Source organism: Pseudophryne corroboree, chromosome 11, assembly GCF_028390025.1.
Source record: "Pseudophryne corroboree isolate aPseCor3 chromosome 11, aPseCor3.hap2, whole genome shotgun sequence".
Lineage (NCBI taxonomy): Eukaryota > Metazoa > Chordata > Amphibia > Anura > Myobatrachidae > Pseudophryne > Pseudophryne corroboree.
The window spans coordinates 286,290,132-286,305,862 of NC_086454.1; positions in this window are offsets into that span (position 1 = coordinate 286,290,132).

Consider the following 15,731-nt stretch of genomic DNA (forward strand, 5'->3'; position numbering starts at 1 on the left):
GGAGTCCTCCAAGTCACTAGTAGCCGCAGGTACCACAATAGGTTAGTTCAGATGAAACACTGAAACCACCCTAGGGAGAAAATGAGGACGAGTCCTCAATTCCGCCCTGTCTGAATGGAAGATCAGATAAGGGCTTTTACAGGATAAAGCCCGCCAATTCTGACACGCGCCTGGCCAAGGCCAGGGCCAACAACATGACCACTTTCCATGTGAGATATTTTAACTCCACAGATTCAAGTGGTTCAAACCAATGTGACTTTAGGAACCCCAAAACTACATTGAGATCCCAAAGTGCCACTGGAGGCACAAAAGGAGGCTGTATATGCAGTACCCCTTTTACAAACGTCTGAACTTCAGGAACTGAAGCTAGTTCTTTCTGGAAGAAAATTGACAGGGCCGAAATTTGAACCTTAATGGACACCAATTTTAGGCCCATAGACACTCCTGTTTACAGGAAATGCAGGAATCGACCTAGTTGAAATTCCTCCATCGGGGCCTTACTGGCCTCGCACCACGCAACATATTTTCGCCAAATGCGGTGATAATGCTTTGCGGTTACATCCTTCCTGGCTTGATCAGGGTAGGGATGACTTCATCCGGAATGCCTTTTTCCTTCAGGATCCGGCGTTCAACCGCCCTGCCGTCAAACGCAGCCGCGGTAAGTCTTGGAATAGACAGGGTCCTTGCTGGAGCAGGTCCCTTCTTAGAGGTAGAGGCCACGGGTCCTCCGTGAGCATCTTTTGAAGTTCCGGGTACCAAGTCCTTCTTGGCCAATCCGGAGCCACGAGTATAGTTCTTACTCCCCTTCGTCTTATAATTCTCAGTACTTTTGGTATGAGAGGAAGAGGAGGGAACACATACACTGACTGGTACACCCACGGTGTTACCAGAGCGTCCACAGCTATTGCCTGAGGGTCCCTTGACCTGGCGCAATACCTGTCCAATTTTTTGTTTAGGCGGGACGCCATCATGTCCACCTTTGGTTTTTCCCAACGGTTTACAATCATGTGGAAGACTTCTGGGTGAAGTCCCCACTCTCCCGGGTGGAGGTCGTGCCTGCTGAGGAAGTCTGCTTCCCAGTTGTCCACTCCCGGAATGAACACTGCTGACAATGCTATCACATGATTTTCCGCCCAACGAAAAATCCTTGCAGCTTCTGCCATTGCCCTCCTGCTTCTTGTGCCGCCCTGTCTGTTTACGTGGGCGACTGCCGTGATGTTGTCCGACTGGATCAGCACCGGCTGACCTTGAAGCAGAGGTCTTGCTTGGCTTAGGGCATTGTAAATGGCCCTTAGCTCCAAAATATTTATGTGAAGTGATGTCTCCAGGCTTGACCACAAGCCCTGGAAATTTCTTCCCTGTGTGACTGCTCCCCAGCCTCGCAGGCTGGCATCCGTGGTCACCAGGACCCAGTCCTGAATGCCGAATCTGCGGCCCTCTAGAAGATGAGCACTCTGCAACCACCACAGGAGAGACACCCTTGTCTTTGGTGACAGGGTTATCCGCTGATGCATCTGAAGATGCGATCCGGACCATTTGTCCAGCAGGTCCCACTGGAAAGTTCTTGCGTGGAATCTGCCGAATGGAATTGCTTCGTAGGAAGCCACCATTTTTCCCAGGACCCTTGTGCACTGATGCACTGACACTTAGCCTGGTTTTAGGAGGTTTCTGACTAGTTCGGATAACTCCCTGGCTTTCTCCTCTGGGAGAAACACCTTTTTCTGGACTGTGTCCAGGATCATCCCTAGGAATAGAAGACGTGTCGTCGGGATCAGCTGCGATTTTGGAATATTGAGAATCCAACCGTGCTGCCGCAACACTACTTGAGATAGTGCTACCCCGACTACCAACTGTTCCCTGGATCTTGCCCTTATCAGGAGATCGTCCAAGTAAGGGATAACTAAAACTCCCTTCCTTCGAAGGAGTATCATCATTTCGGCCATTACTTTGGTAAAGACCCGGGGTGCCGTGGACAAACCAAACGGCAGCGTCTGAAACTGATAGTGACAGTTCTGTACCACAAACCTGAGGTACCCTTGGTGAGAAGGGTAAATTGGGACATGGAGATAAGCATCCTTGATGTCCAGAGACACCATATAATCCCCTTCTTCCAGGTTCGCAATCACCGCTCTGAGTGACTCCATCTTGAATTTGAACCTTTGTATGTAAGTGTTCAAGGATTTCAAATTTAAAATAAGTCTCACCGAGCCGTCCGGCTTCGGTACCACAAACAGCGTGGAATAATACCCCTTTCCCTGTTGTAGGAGGGGTACCTTGATTATCACCTGCTGGGAATACAGCTTGTGAATGGCTTCTGCTGCAGCCTTTTTCCTCTCCCTCTGCCACGGGGCAGAAATGAGGAGTCTTTTGCCCGCTTGCCCTTATGGGGCCTAAAGGACTGCGCCTGATAATACGGCGTCTTCTTATGTTGAGAGGCTACCTGGGGTAAAAATGTGGATTTCCCAGCCGTTGCCGTGGCCACCAGGTCTGTTAGACCTACCCCAAATAACTCCTCCCTTTTATAAGGCAATACTTCCATATGCCTTTTGGAATCAGCATCACCTGACCACTGTCTTGTCCATAACCCTCTTCTGGCAGAAATGGACAGCGCACTTACTCTTGATGCCAGTCGGCAAATATCCCTCTGTGCATCACGCATATATAGAAATGCATCTTTTAAATGCTCTATAGTCAGTAATATACTGTCCCTATCTAGGGTATCAATATTGTCAGTCAGGGAATCCGACCAAGCCACCCCAGCACTGCACATCCAGGCTGAGGCGATTGCTGGTCGCAGTATCACACCCGTGTGAGTGTATATACATTTTTAGGATATTTTCCTGCTTTCTGTCAGCAGGTTCCATAAGGGCGGCCGTATCCAGGGACGGTAGTGCCACCTGTTTAGACAAGCGTGTGAGCGCTTTATCCACCCTAGGGGGTGTTTCCCAACGTGCCCTATCCTCTGGGGTATGATGCTAATAACTTTTTAGGAATTAACAGTTTTTATCGGGGGAAACCCACGCATCATCACACACTTCATTTAATTCCTCAGATGCAGGAAAAACTACCGGCAGTTTTTTCCCACCCAACATAATACCCTTTTTAGTGGTACTGGTATTATCAGAAATATGTAAAACATTTTCCATAGCCTCAATCATGTAACGAGTGGCCCTACTGGAAGTCACATTCGTCTCTTAATCGTCGACACTGGAGTCAGTATCCGTGTCGGCGTCTGTATCTGCCATCTGAGGTAACGGGCGTTTTAGAGCCCCTGATGGCTTTTGAGACACCTGGACAGGCACAGGCTGAGTAGCCGGCTGTCTCATGTCATCAATCTTTTGTAAAGAGCTGACACTGTCACGTAATTCCTTCCATAAGCTCAGCCACTCAGGTGTCGACTCCCTAGGGGGTGACATCTCCATTACAGGCAATTGCTCCGCCTCCACACCATTTTCCTCCTCATACATGTCGACACAATCGTACCGACACACAGCACACACACAGGGAATGCTCTGATAGAGGACAGGACCCCACTAGCCCTTTGGGGAGACAGAGGGAGAGTATGCCAGCACACACCAGAGCGCTATATATATACAGGGATAACCTTATAGAAGTGTTTTTCCCCTTATAGCTGCTGTTTTATTAATACTGCGCCTAATTAGTGCCCCCCTCTCTTTTTTAACCCCTTTCTGTAGTGTAGTAACTGCAGGGGAGAGCCAGGGAGCTTCCCTCCAACGGAGCTGTGAGAGAAAATGGCGCCAGTGTGCTGAGGAGATAGGCTCCGCCCCTTTTTCGCGGACTTTTCTCCCGCATTTTTATGGATTCTGGCAGGGGTTAAAATACATCCATATAGCCCTGGGGGTTATATGTGATGTATGTTTGCCAGCCAAGGTGTTTTTATTGCTGCTCAGGGCGCCCCCCCCCAGCGCCCTGCACCCTCAGTGACTGCAGTGTGAGGTGTGTATGAGGAGCAATGGCGCACAGCTGCAGTGCTGTGCGCTACCTTGGTGAAGACTGATGTCTTCTGCCGCCGATTTTCCGGACCTCTTCTTGCTTCTGGCTCTGTAAGGGGGCCGGCGGCGCGGCTCTGGGACCTGACTCCGAGGCTGGGCCTGTGTTCGGTCCCTCTGGAGCTAATGGTGTCCAGTAGCCAAGAAGCCCAAGCTGGCTGCAAGCAGGCAGGTTCGCTTCTTCTCCCCTTAGTCCCTCGATGCAGTGAGCCTGTTGCCAGCAGGTCTCACTGAAAATAAAAAACCTAAAACTAAACTTTCACTAAGAAGCTCAGGAGAGCCCCTAGTGTGCACTGTGCACCCTTCTCGGCCGGGCACAAAAATCTAACTGAGGCTTGGAGGAGGGTCATAGGGGGAGGAGCCAGTGCACACCAGGTAGTCCTAAAGCTTTACTTTTGTGCCCAGTCTCCTGCGGAGCCGCTATTCCCCATGGTCCTTACGGAGTTCCCAGCATCCACTAGGACGTCAGAGAAAGTATATTTTTTCCCTATCTACAGCGCAGAGACTTGCTTCTTACCCTCCAACTGCACCTTTTTGGCAGGTACAGGACCTTTTTTTATGGTCTGTACTCTGTACTGACTCCCCAAGCTTCCATTGAAAGTATAGGAAAAAGGGCATAGCCCCACGGCTGTACCCGTGGCCACGCCCCTTTTTCGAATGTGTTTCTATGTCATACCCTCCAATATTTTACACAGAAAAATTGGTACAAATCCGAAAAAGGGACGTGGCCGCGGGTAAAGGGGGCGTGGACACGCCCCTTTTCCTATACTTTCAATGGAAGTTTGGACAGCTAAAAATCGGTACACAGAGGTGGAACTACCGCCAGTGCAAGCAGTGCCTTGCACTGGGGCCCGCCCCTGTCAAGGGGCCCAAAGCCACCGCGGCATGTAATGAGTCAAACTGACTCATTACATGCTGCTGTGTGCTGCGGGCCACCGCCGCCTGCCGAGGAGAAGATCAGCCGGGACGCAGCAGCCACGGGAGTGTGTGTGTATGGGAGGAGGTGTTAGGGGGGGATTGCGGCGGCTCACCTCCTCTGTGCTCTGGTCGCGGGCGGCGTCAGTAACATCCGACCTTGACCCAGAGCCTACCGAGGAGCCCGCTGGGAGAGACAGTGCGGGAGGAGAGAGAGGAGGCTGACGCAGCTGTGTCAGTCCGTGCAGAGTCTGAGAGCCGGATTAAAGAAAGGGGGGGGGGGTAAGTACAGTCGCCTGGTTTATTGTGCTGCTACCTGGGTGAATGATGCAGCTGAGGCTGAGCTGGTTGCCTCGGATGCTGCATGCCGCCGTGGCTCCGCCCCCTTACTTCACTGGATTGGCTATTCTACAGAGTGTGACAACAGTGTCACTGACAGTCCTGGCTGGTAGCTCCAGGAAGCCAGGCAGCAGCAGCAGCACCACTCCCTTCCCTGCTTTTCATTCAGTCAGTCCGTGAAGCTCCGCCCCCTCCCCAGCCTCCTTCTACGGTTGATTCTATTTCGGAGTGGGAGAAGGGACCTTCTGACGTATCTAGGGGAGGAGACACGTCACCAAGGGAAGGAGCTACGGGCAAACAGGTTACCCGAAAAGTACCCTCACGGGCTCGCTTCGCTCGCCACGCTTCGGGCTGGGTGGCTCGCTTCGCTTGCCACCTGATTACTAAAGGTAATAGTTGGTGGCGTGGATAGTAGAGGAACTATCCTGCTGGCCTAGCTCCTCCCCCTTGTGTTGTGACTCCTCCCCCAAACGGAAAAGGTCCCTTAGCCCACTTGATTCTAGCATCTACCCTCCTTCTACAAGGGACAAGGACTGGAGCCTCAGGCAGGAAAATGCATGGAGCAGCAAGAGTAGCAGCCAGTGACCACTGCCACTGTAATCCAGGATCAACTTCAATAAAAGTAAGTATAGTTTAATAAAAGTAAATAAAGTAAATTTCTTTTGTATATATACTACTGATTACTTCCTGTCTAAGCATGGTTCTGTCAGTCCTGACTGTTGGTGGGTGGAGATTTGGTAAAAACCAGAGTGTTCTGGACCCCTACAGCAATATCAGCCATTGTAGAGTTGGAATTGCGTGTCCCTGTCCATCCCAGTCCAGGGGGTGTATGAGACAGCAGTGACCAAGGAGACGGGGAGAGATTACAGCCTCCCTGTATGGTCCGTACTGTTCCGTTTTTTTACCACCATCCCTGGGTCATACAGGAAGTCTGTAATCTATCCCTCCCTGTCTCCCCGGTGATAACTGTCACATACACTCCCTGGGGCGACCCCCTTCCCCTGTCCTGTCCAGAAGCTGCTGCCACTCTATTAAGTCCGCAGCATGGCTAACAGCTATCAGGACCACCGACGACACTCCCACAGTTGTGTTTAAAAAATCTTGTGGGTGGGGGGGGACAATCCATATTTCTGTGCGTCTGTGTGTGTGTGTGTGTGTGTGTGTGTGTGTCTATCTATCTATCTATCTATCTATCTGTCTACAGTATCTATCTATCTATTCTGTCTGTCTGTCTTAATGTGTAAAAAGGGGATGCTGTCTGCCGTAATGTCTAAAACAGGGACGCTGTCTGCTGTAATGTGTAAAAAGCGGATGCTGTCTGCCGTAATGTGTAAAAAGGGGACGCTGTCTGCCGTAATGTGTAAAAAGCGGATGCTGTCTGCCGTAATGTGTAAAAAGGGGACGCTGTCTGCCGTAATGTGTAAAAAGGGGGCACTGTCTGCCGTAATGTGTAAAAAAGGGGACGCTGTCTGCCGTAATGTGTAAAAAGGGGACGCTGTCTGCCGTAATGTGTAAAAAGCGGATGCTGTCCGCCGTAATGTGTAAAAAAGGGGACGCTGTCTGCCGTAATGTGTAAAAAGGGGACGCTGTCTGCCGTAATGTGTAAAAAGCGGATGCTGTCTGCCGTAATGTGTAAAAAGGGGACGCTGTCTGCCGTAATGTGTAAAAAGGGGGCACTGTCTGCCGTAATGTGTAAAAAAGGGGACGCTGTCTGCCGTAATGTGTAAAAAGGGGACGCTGTCTGCCGTAATGTGTAAAAACGGGATGCTGTCTGCCGTAATGTGTATAAAAGGGACGCTGTCTGCCGTAATGTGTAAAAAGGGGAATCTGTCCGCCGTAAGGTGTAAAAGGGGCTCTACCTGGTGTAGTGGTGCTACTGTGCGCCGTAATTTGAATAATGGAGACTACTGTGCACTGTTATATGAATTGGTATTATTTTGTGACCACACCCCTTCCCCATGAAGCCATGCCCCTATATTTTTTGCGCGCGCCTATGGCGCGCACTGCCCATGTTTTACATAGAGGGGGGCTCCGATGCCGCTTCTTGCACACAGCGCTAAAATGTCTAGTTACAGCACTGTTGCCATTTCCCTGGCCCTGAGCAGGTCCCCCCTCACCAGATCCTCTCCAGGGGTGAGGGGGTGGACTAGAACGGGATGAGGGGGGCCCAAAGCATTTTGTCGCACCTGGGCCCACCACTCGCTAGTTCCGCCACTGTCGGTACAGACCATAAAAAAAGGTACTGTACCTATTAAAAAGGTACAGTTGGAGGGTATGGTATGTTGCTGCAGATGCAGTGGGACTATTTTGGAGTGTGGACCTGGAACTGCAGCAGTCCATCAGTCCCATTGCTAATCCTGCTCTGTGAAAATACAACAGGCAAAGGGCAGAGCCTCCCATTGGATGTAACCTGTGTGGGAGGGCGTTTCTCACCCAATCAGCTGTGGACTGGGTGTGATAGACCTGCCACCAACCCAATGAGAGATGCGTTATACACACAGGCACAAAGTCACAGAGCTGGGCTATTATATAGGAGATATGTATATATATATATATATATATATATATATATATATATAAATTAAATTGGCCTCATTGTCCTATATGATTCCCAACATGCTGGCTAGCATGTCTACATAAAGAATAGATGGCACTCAAGGACTTTCAAAGTTAAAGCAACATTTTTTTGACTTTGTTACAATATACTTTATCACTTCAAAAGTCTTTGAGTGTTGTCCATTTTCTCTGTATATGTATAATGATGCAATTCACCCCAGCCCCACCTAGTGGCCACCTGCATCTCCCCTCTGGGAGGTTGTGGGGGAGGGGGTGTTTGTAGGTTAGGGGGCGCTGGGCTGAAGTTTTGCCTAGGGTGCAGAGAGATCTAGCATCGGCCCTGCCTGTTAGAGCGGTAGTGATACCAAGAGACATTGCAAGGAATCACTCTTTAGTGAGTTTATATATTTATGTGTGTGTATGTGGGCCCTCATTCCGAGTTGTTCGCTCGCTAGCTGCTTTTAGCAGCATTGCACTCGCTAAGCCGCCGCCTTCTGGGAGTGTATCTTAGCTTAGTAGAATTGCGAACGAAAGATTCGCAGATTAGCGAAAATAAATTTCTTAGCAGTTTCTGAGTAGCTCCAGACTTACTCAGCCATTGCGATCAGTTCAGTCAGTTTCGTTCCTGGTTTGACGTCACAAACACACCCAGCGTTCGCCCAACCACTCCCCCGTTTCTTCAGACACTCCCGCGTTTTTCCCAGAAACGCCAGCGTTTTTTCGCACACTCCCAGAAAACGGCCAGTTTCCGCCCAGAAACACCCACTTCCTGTCAATTACAGTACGATCACCAGAACAATGAAAAATCCTCGTAATGCCGTGGGTAAAATACCTAACTTTTGCGTAAAATAACTAAGCGCATGCGCTCTGCGAACCTTGCGCATGCGCAGTAAGCGACTAATCGCAATATAGCGAAAATCGGCAACGAGCGAACAACTCGGAATGACCCCCGTTATGTCTGCCATAGTGAAACCCCTTATGTTAGTTTTTATTGGTAGTAATAAAAGTTAAATTTTAATTTAATTTTTGAGGCTGTTTGGTCCTGATGGGCTCTGGAGGAATCACATAATAGTGCTCCCAAAATAGAGTCTTCTTTTCCTCCTTCTTTTTGACTATATGAGAAACTGTAAATAAATCGATCATTTCACAGGGGCACTGACATGATGTGAGGAGGGGAATGGAGGCAGCAAGAAGCCACAGACTGAGAGTTGTATAGTGGGAAGAGCAGGGTCCCTTGGGGGACCAAAAAGGGATCCGGCCACTACACAAAGTGGGTCAGGGAAGCAAGATATGCCTATATACTAGATCTCCAACCTACGTCAATTAATAAACAACTATAATTCTAATTTACCATCCTCATCCCGTAGCGAAGCACGGGTATTCAGCTAGTACATTCTATGTGTAAATGTCATTGGTTTTGATAAGAGTACTGAACATTTGTTTTGCATTTGCACAAATTATCGTACATGAAGTTTGCATATGTCTTGAGGAAGTTTCATACTGTATTACCAGCTGCATGTAAGCAGTCATTACATTATCACATCTATAAATGGACATTCTGAAACAAGAAATGATACAGAAAGAACATCGGAACTCACTAGGGCTAAAGATAGAGGACAACAATGAACACCTGTTGATCATGTTCTCTGAAGTGTATCGCTCACAGTTATAAACCACTTGTTTCAGAGCAGGAACAGCAATGTTGCTGCACTTTGTTTTGTGTCATAATACCAGTGATCCAGGCCCAGCAAAATCACCTCTTTTACCCTGTCTTCTGAATTAATTGCTAGAGAAAAAAAAACACACCACAGAAGTGAGAGATATAAAATTGAAAAGCACAAGTAAAGTAAGTGGGAAACCTGGGGCAGAGCAGACTATGCCACAGATGGAAGTGGTCTGGTGATTGAGATGGAAATTATGCCATTATGCTAATGTAAACAATAAAAGCCACATAATACATAGGTAACACATAAAAATGCAACCGCAGGAGCTGTTTGTGCTGCACCTGAAATTAGCTTTTTGTTTAATGTGTAATATTTTTAAATTAGGGATGAGCGGGTTTGGTTCCCTGAGAAGTGATCCCCCCGCGCGCGCACATCATGTCCCGAGCCCGGATCCGAGTCCGGCTCGGGTTTTACCGCCAGACTAGAACGAGGCAATAACTTCATCATCCCAATGTCAGAATCTTGCGGGTTTTGGATTCATATAAGGAGCCGAGCGTTGCCGCCATTTCCACTCCAGTCCTGGAGAGTGTGGTGAGAGGACGTGTCTCCTCAGTGTCTGTGCGGGAAAGTGGTGTGGCGCGTGGGGTGGGGATTTGTTCTTTTGTGTCATTTCATTGCTGTCTTGTGCTGCATCAGTCCAGTGATGGTGTCTTGTGCTGCATCAGTCCAGTCACAGTGGTGGTGTCCTCTGCTGCCATAAATCCAGTGTATAAATCCAGTCTAGTGCAGTGGTGCTGTCTTGTGCTGCATCAGTCCAGTGGTTGTGTCCTGTGCTGCATAAGTCCAGTGGTGGTGTCCTGTGCTGCCATAAGTCCAGTGGCGGTGTCCTGTGCTGCCATAAGTCCAGTGCTGCTGCTGTATAAGTCCAGTGGTACTGCGGTAAAAGTCCAGTCCAGTGGTGCTGTGCTGTGCTGCATAAATCCAGTGGTGGTGTCCTGTGCTGCCATAAGTCCAGTGGCGGTGTCCTGTGCTGCCATAAGTCCAGTGCTGCTGCTGTATAAGTCCAGTGGTACTGCGGTAAAAGTCCAGTCCAGTGGTGCTGTGTTGTGCTGCATAAATCCAGTGGTGATGTCCTGTGCTGCCATAAGTCCAGTGGTGGTGTCCTATGCTGCCATAAATCCAGTGCTGCTGCCATATAAGTCAAGGGGTACTGCCAGATAAGTCCAGTCCAGTGGTACTGTCGTATAAGTGCAGGGGTACTGCCATGTAAGTCCAGGGGTACTGCCGTATAAGTCCAAGGGTACTGCCAGTGGCGTAACTAGGGGCCCGCAGCCCCTGCGAGTGCTTGGGGGCACGCAGGGCTGTGGGGCGCCCTAGCTGCCACCACTGATTTCTGCTGGGAAGGAGGGATACACAGGAGAGGCGCGCACTTCATTTAACAGACATGCCACTGCCGCCGGAGACGCAGGAGAGACACACAGGAGAGGCGCGTGCCTCCTTCTCGAATCACACAGCAGCGGGGGAGCAGCGGGGAAGCTGGGGGGGGGGGTGTACCTGGCACTGGGGGAGCATATTTAGCACTGGGGGGGGGTGTACCTGGCACTGGGGGGAGCATATTTAGCACTGGGGATGGGCATATTTGGCACTGGGGGAGGGCATATTTGGCACTGGGGGGTATATGTGTACCTGGCACTGGGGGGGGGGCATATTTGGCACTGGGGGTATATGTGTACCTGGCACTGGGGGGGGGCATATTTGGCACTGGGGGCATATGTGTAGCTGGCACTGTGGGCGAATAGCTGGCACTGGGAGCACAGCCCTAGCAACAAGCATTACCCCCTGGTTACAAACACAACACCCAGCTCATGAAATCCCTGGCAACAAGCATTACCCCCTAGCAACGAGCATGACACCCAGTGCATGAAACCCCTGGCTATGAATATTACCACCTGGCAACAAGCTTGAAACCCAGCAGATGATACCTCGGGCAACAAGCATAACACCTACAGCATGAAACCCCTGGCAATGAGCATGACACCCTGGGCATGAAAACCCCTGGCACCATGCATGGAAACAAGAGCATTAAACCCCTTGCAACAAGCAGGTAATTTAAAAGTAATTAGAAGCCTTACTGTAGGACGTAATGTGTAATGGGCATTGCGGTGTGTGGCATAATGTATCAGGGACATTGCTGTGAGTGTCATAATGTGTCACAGGCATTACGGTGTGTGGCATACTATATCACAGGCATTGTGGTATGTGGTGTAATGTTTCAGGGGCATTGCAGTGTGTGGCATAATGTATAACGGGCATTGCGGTGTGTGGCATAGGGTATAACGGGCATTGCGGTATGTGTCACAGGCATTATGGTGTGTGGTATACTATATCACGGGTATTGTGGTATGTGGTATAATGTCTCAGGGTCATTACAGTGTGTGGCATAATGTATCACGGACATTACAGTGTGTGGCATAATGTATCACGGACATTGCGGTGTGTGTCATAATGTGTCAGGCATTGTATGTGCTATAATGTATCAGGGGCATTGCAGTGTGTAGCATAATGTATAATGGGCATTGCGATTACTGTCATAATGTGTCACAAGCATTACGGTGTGTGGCATAATTTGTCACAGGCATTACGGTGTATGGCATAATGTGTCGGGGGCATTATGGTGTGTGGCATAATGTCTAAGGGCCATTGCAGTATGTGGCATAATGTATACTGGGCATTACTATAAGGATGAAAAATGACAAATAATGTAAGGGGCATGAATCAGGATTATTTTTTTTCCTGTGGTGGCCAACGTCTGGGCGTACAGATTCAAAACTGGGGTATAAGGTAGTCCTTTCCTGCAATGCCACGCCCCTATATGCAAAGTCACACCCATTTCAGCAAGGTCACGCCCCTTTTTGTGGCACGCGCACATTGATCGCTTTGCTAGTGCCAATTATGGGGGACAAGGATGGGAGCGCTGCTGGTATCACTTAAGGACAGACCTTAATTATTAGTGTAATTGATACTCATTAGCAGTGTAGATAAAATAGTAGTCTTTAATTTACAACATAAAACAAACAAAAAAACACAACAATAATGATGAATTTATAATAAATAAATTATTCCTGAGGTGGAATATCAGGAGGAAATAATCTTTCAGATTCCCCTAAGACAAAAGTCCTTTCAAGCTCTAATAATATTGCACAATACTCCTGCTCTGTATCATAGTTTCCTGAGATAATCCAGATAGTCAGTTATGTGCTGGCCAGAAGAAACATTGGGGGTAATTCCAAGTTGATCGCAGCAGGAATTTAGTTAGCAATTGGGCAAAACCATTTGCACTGCAGGGGAGGCAGATATAACATGTGCAGAGAGAGTTAGATTTGGGTGGGTTATTTTATTTCTGTGCAGGGTAAATACTGGCTGCTTTATTTTTACACTGCAAATTAGATTGCAGACTGAACACACCCCACCCAAATCTAACTCTCTCTGCACATGTAAAATCTGCCTCCCCTGCAGTGCAAATGGTTTTGCCCAATTGCTAACTAAATTCCTGCTGCGATCAACTTGGAATTACCCCCATTGTTTCATTTTTGCACATGAAAGTATGGTTGTAAAAAATGTAGCACTTTTTGATAAAGTTCATCCACACAAGTCTCTATGTAGCAATGTGAAACCAGCTAGAAACAATGTCCTTTTGTTAAGTGTTTAAAGAAAGGGGGGGGGGGGTTGGTCAGAGAGGTGGACCTGTCTAGAACAAGGTGGCACCCGGGGGGCGTCTGAACAAGGGCGCACCACGGGCAGCAGGGGCAGAGAGGGGAAACCAGTCCGGAGCCCCCTTTTTACCCCACTTATGCCACCACCGTAAGCTCAGGGCATCGTGAAGGTTTTAAAGATTTTTTACCAACACCAGCATTTATTATTATTATTATTTTTATCCTAAAGACTTTTCAACAGCAGATGTGCGGGACGCCGCAGTCTGTATTATAACCTGCATGAACTTTATAAGAGACAGTATCGCCCACCTGCATGAACTTTATAAGAGACAATATCGCCCACCCTGGGCATTAACCGCACACCTTTAGATTGGCCAGTATACAATAAATACAGTGGCTCACAACAATTAATTTGCATCATATTGTTATTTTTGCGATTTCTATATCCAAGTGCAAACTCAAATTTGGGTCTGTTCATACATTATCCTTTATTACATCTGATGTGCATTCGTTAGCTAAACACACACACCTTAGGGATTGAGCGCAGTTCTATTGTGGTATATCCACTAAGCTTCTCCATTTACATATAGGTGGGTTGGAACACCCATCAGAACGAGCAGCACACCCCGGCTAGCTATAGAATAAAGACACTCAGTGCGCAGAACCCTCCAATTTATAGTGTTGTTCTGCCGTATAAGTCCAGTCCAGTGGTATTGCCATATAATTCCCGCAGTACTGCCATATAAGTCCAGTGGTACTGCCGTATAAGTCCAGGAGTACTGCCGTATAAGTCCAGTGGTGCTGCCATGTAATTCCAGGAGTACTGCAGTATAAGTCCAGGGGTCCTGCCGTATAAGTCCAGTCCAGTGGTACTGCCATATAAGTCCAGTGGTTCTGCCGTATAATTACAATGGAACTGCAGTATAAGTCCAGTGGTACTGTTGTGTAAGTCCAGGGGTACTGCCGTATAAGTACAGGGGTACTGCCATGTAAATCCAGTGGTACTACCATATAAGTCTAGTCCAGTCATACTGCCGTATTTGTCCAGGGGTACTGCCATATAAGTCCAGTGGTACTGCCGTATAATTCCAGGGTTACTGCCGCATAAGTGAAGTGGTGCTGCCATATAAGTCCAGGGGTTCTGCCACATAAGTCCAGTGATACTGCCTTATAAGTTCAGTCCAGTGGTACTGCCTTATAAGTTTAAGGGTACTGCTGTATAAGTCCAGTGGTACTGCCATATAAGTCCAGTGGTATTGCCCTATAAGTCCAGTGGGGCTGCCATATAAGTCCAGGGGGTACTGTCATGTAAGTCCAGTGGTACTGCCATATAAGTCCAGTGGTACTGCTGTGTAAGTCCTGGGGTACTACAGTATAAGTCCAGGGGTACTGCCGTATAAGTCCAGTGGTACTGCCATATAAGTCCAGTCCAGTGGTACTGCCATATAAGTTCAGGGGTACTGCCGTATAAGTCCAGTGGTACTGCCATATAAGTCCAGTCCAGTGGTACTGCCATATAAGTCCAGGGGTACCTCCATATAAGTCCAGTGATACTGCAGTATAAGTCCAGTGGTACTGCCGTATAAGTGAAGTGGTGCTGCCATATAAGTCCAGGGGTACTGCCGTATAAGTCCAGTGGTGCTGTCCTGTGCTGTATATTATTTACTCAAAATAAAGGGGTTATTAATATTTAATCCAAATAATTTTTAAAGGGGTTTGCACTGTGTGGTGTAGGGGTACGCTCTACTGTGCCGCATATGGGGGGTGATTCCGAGTTGTTCGCTCATGATAATGCTGATTTATAGGAATGAAAAGCTATACCTTAAACACACTTTAAATACACTTTACCATGGAGCCGCTGAGGCCGCTATACTTAATACACACTCTACGTACTCTTTATGCTGTTAGTGTAAAGAGTCCCGTACTGTGTACGGACTTTGCGCACAAACGCCGCGCTGACGGTACAAAGTACACACAGCGCGTACACACCCAGAGATACACCGCAAACCCTTAACAGCTATGCAATGCGATAATAATATACTTTAAACCTTAGCAGAGAAAGGAAGACACGACACCAGATTGTAATTAAACTGCTGGGTTCCGACACCACAGCATATTATTACTGAAAGGGGGTTACAATATATACAATACAATACAATACAAACAGAATAATGGCTACGGTCAATGGTACATACGTGATTGGATTCGCCACGCTACCCAGTCTGGTCCTCAGTCATCTGATAGATAACTTTGTGAGTCTTGTGTCTGACCAGGCCTGCAGCAGGCTCTCTTTATACAATTCTTCCAAAACTTAACACAATGGATACTGTAATCTCTTTGTCCATTGGACACAGGGATGGTCATTTACAGTACAGGAGAGGTCATAGGTCGGTTTGAATAGGTGGGCGATGTCTGTTCCAACTGCTCTTGTGGGTGGTCTCTTCTGGATTCCCGCCGTATACATAATGTACAGTAAATACAGTTTATATCTATATTGTCACAACTGAGGGCCTGAGCTGACGGGAGGCAGCCTC